This window comes from Pan paniscus, chromosome 8, assembly GCF_029289425.2.
Source record: "Pan paniscus chromosome 8, NHGRI_mPanPan1-v2.0_pri, whole genome shotgun sequence".
Classification (NCBI taxonomy): domain Eukaryota; kingdom Metazoa; phylum Chordata; class Mammalia; order Primates; family Hominidae; genus Pan; species Pan paniscus.
Window position 1 is genome coordinate 25,570,900 of NC_073257.2, and position 16,857 is coordinate 25,587,756.

At 45.4% G+C, this 16,857-nt stretch overlaps 1 protein-coding gene and 1 pseudogene across 11 annotated transcripts in view; both read right to left on the bottom strand.

Annotated features, from left to right (window-relative positions):
* CCDC3 (coiled-coil domain containing 3) overlaps positions 1–16,857 on the bottom strand; it is a 260,010-nt gene that overhangs the window by 206,021 nt on the left and 37,132 nt on the right. For 6 of the 11 annotated variants that reach the window (XM_063607252.1, XM_063607254.1, XM_063607257.1 and 3 more), the window contains 2 exons: positions 9,488–9,576; positions 4,071–4,338 (listed from right to left, as the gene is read on the bottom strand). The exons of 1 other annotated variant lie outside the window; for it this stretch is intronic. The gene's annotated coding sequence lies outside the window, so the exon portion shown is untranslated. Of the gene's footprint in view, positions 1–4,070; positions 4,339–7,382; positions 7,505–9,487; positions 9,577–16,857 lie in introns of all 11 variants that reach the window. 4 more of the 11 variants (XM_063607260.1, XM_063607259.1, XM_055092419.2 and 1 more) reach the window with 2 other exon arrangements.
* LOC100980134 (large ribosomal subunit protein uL18-like) lies at positions 9,583–13,004 on the bottom strand (annotated as a pseudogene).

Here is a 16,857-nt window from a genome sequence, read left to right on the forward strand (position 1 = left end):
CAACAGAGCAAGACTCCGCCTCAAAACAAACAAACAAAATATATATACATAACATAAAAATTAGAATTTTATTGGGGAAACTATTCTTCATTCCACTTCTTACTAAAATAGGCAGGGTCCTCATCAACATTTTTCTCATTTTACAATTATTGTTGCTACTGCTACCGTAAGCACTATAAAACTTTTTTCATGTAAAGAAGTATATAAGCGGCCAGGAGCAGCAGCTCACGCCTGTAATCCCAGCACTTTGGGAGGCCGAGATGGGGGGATCATGAGGTCAAGAGTTCAAGACCAGCCAGGCCAAGTTGGCGAAACCCCATCTCTACGAGAAATACAAAAATTAGCCGGGTGCGGTGGCATGCCCCTGAAATCCCAGCTACTCAGGAAGGCTGAGGCAGGAGAAGCACTTGAACCCCAGGAGGCAGAGGTTGCAGTAAGCTGAGATCGTGCCACTGGACTCCAGCCTGGGTGACAGAGTGAGACTCCATCACCAAAACAAAACAAAATAAAAAAAGAAGTACATAAGCTGGGCATGGTTGCTCATTCCTGTAATCCCAGCACCTTGGGAGGCCAAGGCAGGAGGATTGCTTGAGCCCAGGAGTTAGAGACCAGCTTGGGCAACATAGTGAGACCTCATCTCCACAACAAATAAAAACATTAGCTGGGCATGATGACTCACACCTGTAGTCCCAGTTGCTAGGGAGGCTGAGTTGGGAGCATCCCTTGAGCCCAGGAGTATGAGGCTGCAGTGAGCCGTGATCGCGTCACTGCATTCCAGCCTGGGCAACTGAGCAAGACCCTGTCTCAAAAAAAGGAAAAAAAAGGCCAGGTGCGGTGGCTCATGCCTGTAATCCCAGCACTTTGGGAGGCCGAGGTGGATCACCTGACGTCAGGAGTTCAAGACCAGCCTGGCCAACGTGGTGAAACCCCATCTCTACTAAAAATACAAAAAAAATTAGCCAGGTGTGGTGGGGCATGCCTGTAATCCCAGCTACTCAGGAGGCTGAGGCAGGAGAATTGCTTGAACCTGGGAGGCGGAGGTTGCAGTAAGCTGAGACCGGGCCATTGCACTCCCGCCTGGGCAACAAGAGCGAAATTCCGTCTCAAAAAAAAAAAAAAAAGAAGAAGAAGTAGACAAGAATGGAAGCAATTTTATCAAGCAGTATCAATTATTACTCAAGCTCCTTCAGATACAGTGATCTATCATTGAAAATATTTAATGATCTAATTCTCTGACAACTCAATTAGGTCTCCTCTCAAATTTCATGAAAGCAAAGAATTAGAAATCATCTGATCTGCAAAAAGATTTATTACTTAGTCAATAGAATCATTCACTTTCTAAAAAAAAAAAAAAGAAGCCAATCCAGCAATTTGTCTGGCAACCCAGATATCTGTTCACCCTGGGGCAATGCACCCTAGTAAGATGAGAGAGGGTGAGGGATGTTTTGCATTTATGAAGCAGCTGTTATGAAAGAGGAGACAGAACAGAGAGACTCCATTTAGCGGCAATGGCTCATCGCCATTCAGTTCTCACCAGAACAATTATAGGAAAGAACGCATGGAAATTGTGGACCCAGAATTTAAAAAGAACAAAAACCATGTACCTGTGTAGCCTTAGAAAGTCCTCTTGTGACCCTGAAGATGGGCATACCCAAATTTGAAGCCCATGGGTTTGAAAAGTCCCCATTAAACTGGTAGGTGAGTCTCCATGGAGCTGGTGACAGACTGGCAGCTGGAGCTTCCTTGACATCTCCGGGTGGCTCTCTCCAGCCTGGGCTTTGTGGATCACAGTGCCCTTTGAAATGTTAGAGATCCCCAGGAAAAAGGGATTCTCAGGACAAAAAGTTTGGGGAAAGCTTTCTATTCTTTCTGCCTCTTACTGATTCACAAAAAAATCTGCATAGCGAAGACTAAAGAAACCTGCTTAATTTTGTGTAATGCAAAATTTCCCAAACTAACCTGGCTCTCCCCTCCTGCCTCCCTCTTTCACACAGAATGCCTGGGTACATATAAAGAGACTTCAGTAATCTGCTCCGGAGCCCGGTGTGGTCCTGGCAACTGCAAGCTGGATCTCCATCCGTGCCCTCCCTATGAGACCTGGGCAATTCCTGTTAGCCATGGGCCTCTCTAAAGCTCTCCAGAGGGACTAAGGCCTGAGATCGGTTTGTTTTCTTGTGTGAACCAAAAAGTATCTGAGACAGGTCTCAATCAACTTAGAAGTTTATTTTGCCAAGGTTAGGGACGCGCCCGGAAGAAATAAACATGGAGTCCCAGAAACAGTCTGTGGTCTGTGCCTTTCTCCAAAGACGATTTTGAGGGCTTAAAGGGGGAAAGCAGGCTGGAGGGAAAAGAGGAAGGATACGGTTACGTGACTGAATCCACACCTTGCAAGAGAAAAGGAGCAAGTAGGGGAATAGTCAATTATGTATGTACCTCGCGCGCAATGTAAGGTGAATTGAGTAACTATCTGCGGGGATGTTTTATATTTTATCCGTAGCTATCTTAGGAACAAAAGAAAAGGTAGCTTCTTGCATGACTCTGCTTTAAGCTTAATTTTTTTTCTTTTGGCAGAGTGAATTGAGGTCCCAATTTTTTTTTTTTTTTAGATGGAGTCTCGCTCTGTTGCCAGACTGGAGTGCAGTGGCGCGATCTCAGCTCACTGCAGCCTCTGCCTCCCAGGTTCAAGCAATTCTCCTGCCTCAGCCTCCCTAGTAGCAGGGACTACAGGTACGCACCACCACACCTGGCTAATTTTTTTGTATTTTTACTAGAGACGGGGTTTCACCATGTTGGCCAGGATAGTCTTGATCTGCTGACCTCGTGATCTGCCCACCTCGGCCTCCCAAAGTGCTGGGATTACAGGTGTGAGCCACTGCACCTGGCCAGGGTCCCAGGTTTTTATTTTCCTTTTACACTTGCACTTTATGGATTGTTACCTATTCAGAAAATTCTACTTTCCTATTGATGCCATTCACTTTTAGATGGAGACTCTCATATAATTGGGAGGTTTCTATGATATTGACTTTGGGCAACACCCACTGCAGACAGGAACTTGAAGGTGTTTCCTAAGTGTTACCTCCACAAGCAGATGAGTCAACTTGGCATGTCGCTAGCTGTCCCTGTGGGTCCCCTGGTCATCAATAGTATGGTGCCAGCTGAGAAGGGATTAAAATTAGATGCAGAGTAAAGTAAAAAATCCAAATATTTAAGAGTAAGGAGTGTGTGTAAGAGAGAGGGAGATTGTGTCTGAAAACATATGCCTGTCTTTCATTATACCTAGAGCCACGTGGTCTTTTTTTTTTAATCATCTGGCTTAAATTTTCCATTTTTCATTGCACAACACCAAGAGTTGGCTACATAGTCATGATGAAGATGAGCATACAAATTCCAAGTGTCACAATTGGAGAGGGAGGCCTCCTAAGTTGTTCATGGGAATGAGGATCAGATCACCTGACTCGATACAGGCTTTGGGACATCTTAGGCATCTAATCTCTCTAATCCACTGAAGAGACACAATAACGAGCCCCAGCTGTCCCTTCCCTTTTCATCAAGAAGACTGCACATTAGAGATTAGTCAATATTCTATGCACAGGTCATAAATATTTGGTGAACAAGGAGATCAGTTAGATTCTCCATCCTTGATTGCAGCTCAAAATTCAAACAAATCAATCAGTACCTGCTGGGGGGAAAAAGCCTGTAGAGCACTTTTTTTCTTGAAATACAAGAATCATGAAGGGAATAAATATTAACTTTATTCCCTTATTCAGAACAAGTGAATTGGATGGCGCCAATGGCAAACAACATGGATTCCTGGTTCTGCTTCAGCCAAAATGCATTTTGCTCTTTGGAACCCTCAGTTCCAACCTGTGACGCTGGAAAAGTACTAATGAATTTGTATGAGGCGCCACAAACCAAGGAGGGCAAAGCAGAGAATAGCTGGAAGAAATGAGATCAAGAGCGAAAAGTAGCTTTTTATTTCAAAACAACTAGAGATTTCTTGGAGAATTATATTTTTTTAAACGCCCTTTTATGGGAAAACGAAGGCAGCAGAAATCAAATGGCTTACTTACGTTTAAAGGGGAGTTTGGCAGCTGAAATGTGATGGAAATAGACTCTTCGCTCTCCAGGTCACAGAGAAAGCTGCCCAGAAGAGCCCTGGGAGAGACAACACCATCGACACCACAGACCACCCTTTCTGGAGGGCGGGTGTGTTAAGTTCTTATTAAAAATTTATCCAGGTGTGGAGAACAGCTGTAGCTGATTTCTTCAGCATGTCTCTGCCAATTTCCCAAGAAAAAGAAACAATATTTTTCTCTCCACTGCTCTTCCAAGAAGTAGCTGAGGACGGGAAGAAACACAGAATCAAAGTGTTGCTCGAGGGTGCTTTCTGATCCAAACCCACAATGTGACATAAATCTGTCATTTTGATTCCGCTGGGGGGGTACATCTGAAAACCCAAAAAGTGAAAAAATGAAATTAGCCCAGGTATTAACCTGGGTGTGGGGCTGAGGGTGTGAGCCCAGGTATTAACCTGGGTGTGAGGGCTGGGGAAGGGGAACACAGCATTCTTTGCTGTGGCCATGGGTGTGGAATTGGGGGCAGGGCTGGTCCATTTGCAGCCTGTGTGTGTGTCTGTGCTGATGGAAGCCTCATTTACACACAGCATAAGGAAGGTAGGCTTTCTCCTTGGTAATTGGTGAATCTGTCAGACTGCAGGGAATTAAACAGCAGGAGGCAGGTGTCGACCTTTAAATGCCTAAATAAGCCATATCAATCCAAGGGCTGAGGCCATGGGCCAAGGCTGGGCCTAGGCTTAGAGAAAACTGGTAATAGTCATCACTGGATTATTTATTCTTTTTTTTTTTTTTTTTTTTTTGAGACGGAGTCTCGCCCTATAACCCAGGCTGGAATACAGTGGCACGATCTCAGCTCACTGCAACCTCCGCCTCCTGGGTTCAAGCAATCCTCCTGCCTCAGCCTCCTGAGTAGCTGAGATTACAGGAACACGCCACCATGCCCAGCTAATTTTTGTATTTTTAGTAGAGACGGGGTTTCACCATGTTGGCCAGGCTGGTCTTGAACTCCTGACTTTGTGATCCACCCGCCTCGGCCTCCCAAAGTGCTGAGATTACAGGCGTGAACCACCGCGCCCGGCCTGTATTTATTCTTTATCATTACGTTTTAGTTTGTTTTTTATTTTAATATAGATGAAGTCTCACCGTAACCCAGGCTGGAGTGCAGTGGTGAGATCACAGCTCATTGCAGCCTCAACCTCCTGGGCTCAAGTGATCCTCCCACCCCAGCCTCCTGAGTAGCTGAGACTACAGGTGCACTCCACCACATCCAGCTAATTTTTAAAATATTTTTTTTGTAGAGACCAGGTCTCACTATGTTGCCCAGGCTGGCCTCAAACTCCTGGTCTCAAGCCATCTTTCCACCTTAGCCACTCAAAGTGTTGGGATCACAGGTGTGAGCTCTGTGTCTAAATATCATCAGCAGATTAGACAAAGCTCTAATCCTTTGGGATTCCTTTGAGTTATTATTCAGATTCTGCCCCCAAAGGAGCCTCAAGTATTTCCAACCGACTTACTCTCTTCTATCTTATTTATTTTGGTCACAGCCTGCAAATTAGTGGGGAGGAAGAGGGATTACTTCTCACCCAGCAAGGCCACTCCAGCGCTGGTTTAGCATAAGCTAACACCCACCACCCTAGGCCCTGCAGGGGTGGTCAGAAAAGCAATGAGGTATGGCAGGAAGATTTAGGCTTTGGTGGCAGGTGGGTCATTCGTGTGCAAATCCCAGCTTAGATTTTGGGCTTCAACTGTCAGCTTCAATTGTTTCATTTCTAAAGTGTCATTCACCTTAAAGTCACCATGCACACTGAAGATTATCACATCAAGTGCAGGGCATCTAGCAGGTATGATGGCAGCTGTCACTACTATTACTATTGTAACAGAAGAGTATAATTACTCTTCTTTCAAAATCAGAGTAACGCTGTCCCCCGGTGGGACACTGGTATTTTAAGGACAGACTTCAGATGTTACCAAGGCTGGGGAATATCTAAAGTCTGGGCAAGGCTGGGGTAGAAGGAGGGGCAGACTGCTAGAGCGTGGGGCAGGAGGGCTGGGGGTGGTATGCCTGAGACAGGTGAGAATCAGCGTCCCAGACCCAGGAGTGAAGGGAAGGGGCATGGAGGGTGGTGGGAGCATTGTGATAAAGGCAACAGATTGGGGGAACAGTTCTGAACCAGAAAGGGAGCTGACTTCCGGACTGAGCACTTCCGCTTGGACAGGACAATGCAGAAATGGCCTGGAGCTCATGACTATGCTATGGCACTAGGGATGACAGAGGACTCCTCTCCTGGGTTCCTTCTGCAGAAGTTGTGTATGCAGCTGCTCATCTAAGCATGAAGATAGGAGGGCCCCTTTTATGGGACTTCAGGAGAAGCCTAGAAGGTGCAAATTACTAGGGCAGTATAATCTCCAAATTTTGGCCGGGCATGGCGGCACACACCTGTGATCCCAGCGCTTTGAGAGGCTGAGAATCAGGGATTGCTTAAAGCCAGCAGTCTAGACCAGCCTGGGCAACATAGTGAGACTCGGTCTCTACAAAAAATTTAAAATTTAGCTAGGTGTGGTGGCACGTGCCTATAGTCCCAGCTACTCAGAGGCTGAGGCGGGAAGATCGCTCAAGCCCAGGAGTTTGAGGCTACAGTGAATTATGCTTGCACCACTGTACTCCAGCTTGGGCAACAGAGCAAGACCCTATCTCAAAATTTAAAAACATCTCCAAGCTTTCTTGATTGCTTACCTGATTTGATCAGGTACGTTGTTTTATTCTATTCCATTTTATTAATTATTACATACATATGTTCAGTTATAACTTATTCATATGTATGGACGATATATTAAGTGCAGCTTAGATTAGAAAGCAAACACAAGGAGATCTGCTGTACAATGCTGCACCTATCGCTAACGATACTGTCTTGTGCCCATAAAATTTTGTTGAGGGTTGATCTCATGTTAACAGTTCTACCAATTAAAAAACCCACAGGCATCCTGGGCATGGTGGCTCATGCCTATAATCCCAGCACTTTGGGAGGCCGAGGCAGGCAGATCACTTGAAGCCAGGAGTTCGAGACCAGCCTGGCCAGCATGGTGAAACCCTGTCTCTACTAAAAATACAAAAATTCACCAGATGTGGTGGTGCATGCCTATAATCCCAGCTCGTGACCTGAGGCTGAGGCAGAAGAATCACTTGAACCCAGGAAGCAGAGGTTGCAGTGAGCTGTGACTGCACCACTGCACTCCAGCCTGGGCAGTAGATTGAGACTCTGTCACACACACACACACACACACACACACACACACACACACACACACCTAGAAGTTCCAATGTTTTTTTTCTTGCCTTCCAATGGATCTTCTTACACATCCAGTTTTGGATACTTCTGGTCCCGAAAAGCCAGAGGTGGGGTCAGGAAAAAGGATTTTTCCTCTCCAACCTCAGAGGAATAAGAAAAGTCATTTTTCTTTCCTCTAATGCAAACAACTAAAAAGACTGAAGGTAGAATAATCTTTTTTGGTTTTGTTCTTGTAGGCAGGAAGGTTAAAATTAGGAAGATGAAAATATGTGACAACCACTGACTTACGTAATAAAAGTACAAAGGGGTTGGGCTCAGTGGCTCATGCCCGTAATCCTAACACTTTGGAAGGCTGAGGTGGGAAGATCATTTGAGACCAGGAGTTCAAGACCAGCCTGGGCAACATAGTGAGACCCCATCTCCACGAAAAAATTTAAAATTTAGCCAAGTGTGGTGGCATGCACCTATAGTCCCAGCTACTCAGGAGGATTGCTTGAGCCCAGGAGTTTGAGGCTGCAGTGAGCTAGATCACACCACTGCACTCCAACCTGGGCAACAGAGTGAGACTCCATCTCTAAAATAATAAAATAAAATAAAATGTACAAAGAACTCAAATTCAAGCTTCTTATGAAAACCAGAGGTGATACAAAAGACAACCAGTTCTTCAAGTGAGGAATGTTGATGAACCTTGGAGGGCACATTTGTTTCATTTGTCACTTAAAACCTGAGCCTGATGCTCCATTTGTACACTGCTCACCCCAAAATGGATGAGCTGTCTCGTTTGATCCTGATAAGCCATGTGGGCAGGGGTGAAGGTACACAGCTCATGGTGTTATCTGGCAACACGTGGCACAGAGCATCACAAGGCAGTAGTGAGCCACGCACGTTAAGAATGAGGAAACTCTTCTAATCGCAGCACCTTGTCAGGCTGAGGTGGGTGGATCACTTGAGATCAGGAGTTCAAGACCAGCCTGGCCAACACGGCGAAAGCCCATCTCTACTAAAAATACAAAAATTAGCTGGCATGGTGGTGCACGCCTGTAATCCCAGCTACTCGGGAGGCTGAGACAGGGGAATCGCTTAAACCCAGGAGGCGCAGGTTGCAGTGAGCCGAGATAGGGCCGCTGCACTCTGGCCTGGGTGACAGAGAGAGAGAGAGAGACTCTGTCTCAAAAAAAAAAAAAAAAAAAGAGGAAACTTGGCAAGGGGCACACCTCACCTGGTCTGCCTCCTCTCGGCCCAGCTATTGCAAACAATCTGCATTCCCTCCAATCACCTCATCGGGCCACTCCGGGCTGCCTTTGTACTTGAGCTGCCTCCGCCTGAACTGGTTTTGCTCCTCCTCTGCAATCCCCTCAGCTACTCATCCTATCCTACTCATCTTCCCAACTCAGCTTAAGCTTTTCAAAGTGGATTGCTTCCATTTTTTTTGTCCCCCACTCAGTAGCAATTCCAAAAACTCGCTGTTTGTTTGCATTTCTGTCTCCCTCTGCTTGGCTACGAGCTCCATGATGGCAGGAATTGCATCTCGATGATCTTTGGGTACCCCCTGGCCTAACAGACTCAGTCATAGGTGTCAAAAGAAAAAGAAAGTTCAGGACCTTTCAAACTCATTATGCCGAGGGGAAAAGTTAAGCCCTGGAACCCGAGTCAGGTAACATGGCTCTCTCCTCTCCCCTCCTCTCTGCTCCTCTCTTTTTTGAGCCAGAATTTCGCTCTTGTTGCCCAGGCTGGAGGGCAGTGGTGTGATCTCTGCTCACTGCAACCTCTGCCTCCTGGTTCAAATGATTCTCTTGCCTCGGCCTCCTAAGTAGCTGGGATTACAGGCAACCCTCACCACACGTGGCTAATTTCTGTATTTTTAGTAGAGATGGGGTTTCACCATGTTGGCCCGGCTGGTCTCAACCTCCTGACCTCAGGTGATCGACCCGCCTTGGCCTCCTAAAGTGCTGGGATTACAGGCGTGAGCCACTGCGCCCAGCCAAGGAGTTATTATTTCTTATGATTCTGAGGGTGCACTGACCTCAGATCAACAGCTCTGCCCCATGTGGTGTGGATTGTGGTTATGCAGGCAGCTGCAAACAAGTGGAGTTCAGCTGGGGCCCAAATATCATGAAGACTTACTCGATGCCAAGCAGGTGGTGCTGGCCTTTGGCCTCTGGGTTCTCTCCATCAAGGCCTCTCTTCCTCCACAGGGTACAGGGACTTCCTCTCTGCAAGGCAACAGGATTTCAAGAGAGTGGAAGCTGCCTACGCCCAGAACTGGCACAGCACCATTTCAGCTGCATTCTGTTAGCAAAAGCAAGTCACATTCAAGCCCAGATTCAAGGGTGTGGGGAACAGAATCCACTTCTTTTTTTTTTTTTTTTTAGACAGGGTCTCACTCTGTCACCCAGGCTGGAGTGCAGAGGTATGATCATAGCTCACTGCAGCTTCAGACTCCTGGGCTCAAAGTGATCTCATCTCAGCCTCCTGAGTAGCTGGGACTACAGGCATGTACCACCATACCCGGTTAATTAAAAAAAAAAAAATTGTAGAGACAGGGCTATGTTGCCTAGGCTGGTCTCAAATTGCTGGGCAGAAGCAATCCTTCTGCCTCAGCCTCCCAAAGTGCTGAGATTACAGGCAGAATCCACCTCTTGATGTAAGAGAAACGTGTGTACAGGGAGGTGAGAAATTGTTGGTGGCTAGCTTTAAAGACACTCTTCCAACCTGAATAGTTCTTATTACGGTAACTTTATCTTCACTGAAGGATTTAATTCACTCCAAAATGCTTGGCAAATTCCTGGTTACCTGCTTTACTCATAAACAAATTTGACCACATGCTACAGTCTCTCTTTTTCCTAAGCTACTGTGTTTTCTCCTTGCTAGCTGCCTGCCTTTGAGTCTGCAGATCAAGTCCTTTGCCTGCTAAAACAATTGGAGTGGGGAGGTCTTTACAACCCCTTTTGACAGGGAACCTGTTTGGAGTCTCATATGGAGAAAGAAATCCCTGTTGTGCAGAAACATGGATACTTCCTATGAAATATTTTCTACAGGTATATCACATAGGACATTAGGGTTTCATCAGTTAATCTGTGTATCAGTTGTGGTAGGGAAATTACTGCAAAAAAATTTCAGTGGCTTCACACATTACAGTTTAATTCTAAACTTGTGTAACAGCCCAACGTAGATCCAAGTCAATGCAGGGACTTGACTCCATGCAGTCATTCAGGGACCCAAGGTGGTCGCAATTCCACCATCTTCAGCCCATGACCTCCAAGGTCAATTTGGGCACTGACATCAGCTAGTGGAGGGCAAAGAGTGTGTGAGTTCACAGATGGGGCCTAGAAATGGCGCACATCCTCTTGCATTTTATTGGCCACAACTTGGACATACGGCCAAATCTAACTCTGTTGGAAACTGAGAAATGTAGTCCAGCTGTGTGCCCAGGAAGGAGAGGAAGCAAGTTCGTGATGGACTAGCAGTCTAAGCCCACTCTTCCGGAACCACATACATTACACACATATTGACAGTGTTACTTGTGCCTGTTAGCACACAGATCACACTCAAGCCTGGGAAGAGGAGGGCGAGTGCCTCAAGAAAATTATAGGAGTGTTTAGCAGGAAGATTGAATGCATTTCCCCCAACTTTCCCTGGAAACAGACAGCATCTTTCCAGACTTGGACACAGTACCATCTGCTGCTCAGAATAAAAAGCAGGGAGGTGGACTGGGTTATGGTTGGGCTTGGGGTCAGAGTAACCAGGTTAGAAGAATCAGAACTTAGTACTCTAGAATTTTCATCGGTTTGGTAACCATAGGAGATTAGAGGAAATTCATGCAGCAGCCACTTCCATTTAACAGACACCAAACAAAAATTGTGAGGAGGAAGGGAAAGGAGTTGTATGGTTGGTTTTGGCTTTCTGTGGAATTAATTAATTAAGGCAGCTGAGTATCATGGAAGGCAAGACTGGAGTCAAAAGACCTGGGTCCTAGGCCCCACTTTGCCATTATCTGGGCTGCAGTTTCCTTAGTTCTAAAATGAGGGGACAGGCCCGGCACGGTAGCTCTTGCGTGTAATCCCAGCACTTTGGAGAGCCGAGGCGGGAGGATTGCTTGAGCCCAGGAGTTTGAGACCAGCCTGGGCAACAACAGCAAGACCCCATCTCTATCAAACATTTTTTTAAATAGCCAGGTGTGGTGGCATGTACCTGTAATCCCAGCTACTCAAGGGGCTGAGGCAGGAGGATTGCTTGAGCCCAGGAGTTGAGGTTGCAGTGAGCTATGGTGTTGCCACTGCACTCCAGCCTGGGTAACAGAGAGAGACCTTGTCTTAAAAAAATAATAAAAATTTAAAAATAATGAGGGGACAAGAAGACTTTTCACCATTCCTTCCAGCTGGGAGCTCCAATCCAGTTCCATAGTCATATGTGACCATTTTCAAAATGGCAAGTGAAGCCATATAAACACATCGGATCCCTCAGGGACAGTGTTTCTTCTTTTGTTTTCTTAAAAAAAAATCTAAATCCATATGTTATAATTTCCACATCAGAATCATCTATTACTTGCTTTTTTTCTTTTCTGTCAATAAGTTTATTGTCTTTATCTGAAAAATCCTCATAGAAAATTGTTTGGTTTGACCAGGCGCGGGGGCTCACACCTGTAATCCCAGCACTTTGGAAGGCCGAGGCAGACAGACCACAAGGTCAGGAGTTCAAGACCAGCCTGGCCAATATAGTGAAACCCCATCTCTACTAAAAATACAAAAAATTAGCTGAGCGTGGTGGTGGGTGCCTGTAAATCCCAGCTACTCAGGAGGCTGAGGTAGGAGAATCACTTGAACCCAGGGAGGCGGAGGTTGCAGTGAGCTGAGATCCCGCCATTGTACTCCAGCCCAGATGACAGTGTGAGACTCTGTCTCAAAAAAAATGTTAAAACCTTCTTTCTTGGGCTTCTTTTCATAGACTGGATTCTCTCGTATAGCAGCATGAGCTTTCTTGTATATCTCCTCCATCATGTCTGGAGTTACATTGTTCTTTATATATTGAAAGAACTGTTTCTTGTAAGCATCTTCATCTTCCTCCATTAAGTAGCACATGTAATCTGCAACATTCTGGCCCCTGATGTGCTTCTGGTGTACTTCTGCAATAAATTCCTTGTTTTCAGAATTATAACCGGGGAATCACTTGGTATTGTGAGGGATAGACAAGCCTCCATCCACAGCTCCCTTCAGGGTGCCAAAAACTTGATTGCCAGCGGTAGTTCTGGCAAGGCCTGCATCCAAATAGCAGGTAAAGGCACCTGGCTGACCATCAATGCTTTCCACATCGTATTCATCGCCAGTCACCTTCACTTGGCCTTCATAGATCTTGTCCATGCCAAACCTACTGAGAAGCCTGCGGGTCAGCAGCAGTCCAGGACAATACTCAGCAGCGTAATTTGTCAGGCCAACCTTCACACCGTATTTTGGCAGTTCGTGTGCATATGCCACGCAGACTATCATATCCCCCTCAATACGGCCTAAGCAATCTGACAAATGATATCTCTGTTCGTTACACGAACTATCATCCTGTATTTGGGTGTGCTGTATTTATTTTTATCCTGCATCACCAAGCGTTTCTGGGCATAGTAATCCGTTTTACCCTCTCATCGTCTTCTAAATGTCACTTGGTATCTCTTAAAGTAGGCCTTATTTTTAACAACTTTAACAAACCCCACCCTGTGGAACAGAGACCTGCATCTGTGGCTCGACAGAGACCTGCAGGCCTATTACTTGCATTTAAAGAAAAGTAAATATGTATGAATTTTTAAATTAACAAGGAGGACTTGTTGTTTGGAGGTGGATGATGAGGGAAGAGAGTTTCTAGCTTGGCACAGCTGGGTGGCTGAGGAAGTCCCGCAGCTAATTAATAGCCATTATCATTCATACACTACGGCGCATCCATATGACTCAGGCATATTCTAATTGCTTCACATACACTATCTCAATTTTCATAACAACTCCTGTGGAGAGTACTAGTATTGGCCCATTTTACAGAAAAAAACAAAACACAGGAAATACTGATGGAAGGACAGATGAGAAACAGGGAGGAAGGGAGTGTGGCAGACAAACTGTCCACCAATGTTTGGTGTTGTGCTCCCTCCCACACCGTAGACTTATTGCTGGCATACGCACACTTCATAAGGGGGATGCTAAAATTTAGATATGCCCTTCTGCATCCTCTTTTCTGTTCCCTTCTCCTGTCCGGGTGACGCCAAGGCAACCTTGGAAGCCACCTATGGAAGATGGCAGAGTCTTGAGTCTGGACCTTTGAACAACTTTGCGGAGCGGACCTCTCATGCCCCAATTTCACCTCCTGCCTCCTGCCCTAGAACACCTACTTTGGATATGAGATGAGAAGTAAGTTTTTATTGGTTAAGCATTAAAATTTGGGAGTATCTTTGTTATAGCAACAATATTGAGTGAACATCTTGCTACATCTAATTAAAATGGGATGGGAGGTAAAGACAATAAATGAATATTGCACATGTGGAATTTGAAATCTTGCAGGACAACCAAACGGGAAAGGCCTAGAAGGTAGACAGCGAGAGATGGGGCGGAGATGAACAGAGTCATCGTTAACACACAAATTCACAGTGTGGGCTTGCTCCTGAATAAATCATAGAGAGAAAGGAAAAATTACTGAAGTTTTTTTTTCTGCCATTTCACTTCATGGCTATGTGCTCTAAACTGACCACGAAATGGGAGGTGTGAATCTGCTGTTCCTCCAATGGCCTCATTTCTCTTGTGCATTCTCACATTGTGAACTGTCTGAGTAAAATTCCAACCTTTAAAAAAACATTGTTTTGGCCGGGCGCGGTGGCTCACGCTTGTAATCCCAGCACTTTGGGAGGCCGAGGAGGGCGAATCATGAGGTCAGGAGATGAGACCATCCTGGCCAACATGGTGAAACCCCCTCTCTACTAAAAATACGAAACGTAGCCGGGCGTGATGGCGGGCTGTAATCCCAGCTACTTGGGAGGCTGAGGCAGGAGAATCACTTGAACCAGGGAGTCAGAGGTTGCAGTGAGCCAAGACTGCACCACTGCACTCCAGCCTGACAACAGAGTGAGACTCCATCTCAAAAACAAAAACAAAAAACATTGTTTTTCTACATAATGGCTCCAAATCTGAGCCAGCTGTTTCATCAGAAACAAAACAAAACAAAACAAAACAAACAAATCTCAGTGAGAAAATGCTATTTGTACCTCGGCCTCAGACCTTGGAACTCAACCCCATGGAAGACGTGACCTTGCTGTGCGTGTCTGGGAATTCGTGCTTTCAAGATGGCGTCTGAATTCAGGGAAGGGGATTGGCTCTCTTGGGAAAACTGCATAGAGTAAGAAGAGGAGAGGACCAAAGATGGACCCTCAGGGAGCGCCAGCATTTGGGATGTGGGCTGGAGAGGAGTTGCGTATAAAGGCCAAGGAGCAGAAGTCATCAGAGAGGTGGGAGGGATATCAAGAGTAACGAGAGTCCCCAAGACCAAAGGAAAACAGAATGCCAAAAAGTATCTTTGTAAACAACAGACAGGGTCTCACTCTGTTGCCCAAGCTGGAGTGCACTGATGCAATCATGCTTCACTGCAGCCTCGAACTCCTGGGCTCAAGCAATCCTCCTGCCTCAGCCTCCCAAGTAGCTGGGACCACAGATGCACATCAGCAAACCAGGCTAATTTTTAAATTTTTTGTAGAGACAGGGGTCTTGCTATGTTGCCCAGGCTGGTTTCTAACTCTTGGCCTCAAGCAGTCCTCCCTCCTCGGCCTCCCAAAGTGCTAGGATTACAGGTGTAAGCCACCACACCTAGGGTTCAAATTTTGTTTTTAAAGGCTGAAAAAAAGGGGTTACTGGGTTTGACAATAAAAATATCATTTGTGAGTTTTATAATAGCAATCTCAACGGAGGTGTTGATATAAAAATCAGATTTTAATGGAGTGAAAAAATTCAAGGAAGAGAGGGCTCTAAGAGGTTTGGTAATAAAGGCATGGCCTAAGACTAGATTGGGAATTAGCAGGATTAAATCCTTGTTCCATAATTTTCCAGCTGTCCAACCACACTTGGATTCAGTTTCTAAATCTGTAAAACAGTTTTAATAATCCCTGTCTCAGAGAGGTTTTTGAGGATGAAATGAGAGGACAGTTGTGATTGTGTTATAAAACCCAAGCAAGTAGGAATGAGTATAAATTATGGATTTTCCAGCCATTCTAAAATCTTCCTGAGGATACAAAGCAGAATCGCAGAGAGCTGGAACACACAGTTCCACCTCCTCACAGAACTGCTGTTACTGGAATGGGCTGCCGGTGATGATCTACCTAACAATATGGGAAGCAGTTCTGTAAAACACTGGTTCATCTGCTGAAAACATATCAGAGATGTTGTTTTTACATGAGTCAGCCTCATCTCAAAGGTGATGGCTGGGAGCATCCCCTCTGGTCTTGTGTGGACGGAAACAGTCAAACTCTTTAGAATATCTGAAGATATTTATTCTGAGCCAAATATGAATGACCATGGCCCGTGACACAGCCTTCAGGAGGTGCTGAGAACATATGCCCAGGGTGGTCAGGGTGCAGCTCGGTTTTATACATTCTAGGGAGGCATGAGACATCAATCAAATACATTTGAGAAATACACTGGTTTGGTGGAGAAAGGCGGGACAATTCGAAAGGAATGGGGATGGGGGCTTTCAGGCTACAGATAAACTTAAACATTTTCTGGCTGCCAATTGGTTGAGTTTGTCTAAAGACCTGGGATCAATAGAAAGGAAATATTCAGGTTCAGATAAAAGATTGTGGAGACTGAGGTTCTTTTGAAGTCTCATAGTGGCTGCCCTTAGAGACAACAGATGACAACTGTTTCCTATTCAGACCTTTAGAAGGTGCTAGACTCTCAGTTAATCTCCTCAGGATTGGGAGGGCCTGGAAGAAAAAGATCTAGCTATGTTAACAGAGATTCTTTAGAGATGTAAATTTCCCCCCCACCCCCCAGAAAGGACAGTTTTACAGGGCCATATCAAAATACGCAAAGAACCATGTTTTGGGGTAAAATATTTTGATTTTCTTCTTTGCCACATAATGTTATGCCAGATTCAGAAAGGAAAGTAAGTAGCAATATGTAGGGTTAAATAAAACCCATCTGACGAGAATTTATGGCTTGTAGGGCATGACTCCCCAGACCCCTTAGATAAGAATTGGTGCAAGATAAGAAAAAATCAGAGCTTAGTCCTCAGTCTGAATATAAGGAATAATTGTGCTTCTCCTGAACAATTGGCCTGCTTTTATCTTGTGACTGACTAACTGAGTTTCCCTTTTGCAATGGTTGCTAGAAAGCTTAGAGTCAACCATGTGGCCCACCCATAAGATGCCATGGGATGCTTTTTTTGTACTGGATTCTTCTCCAGTCCTCCTTAATGTTCCTACTTCTACTATTCTCATATTTTAAACCTGTGCCACACTATTTTATATATGCACTCCTACA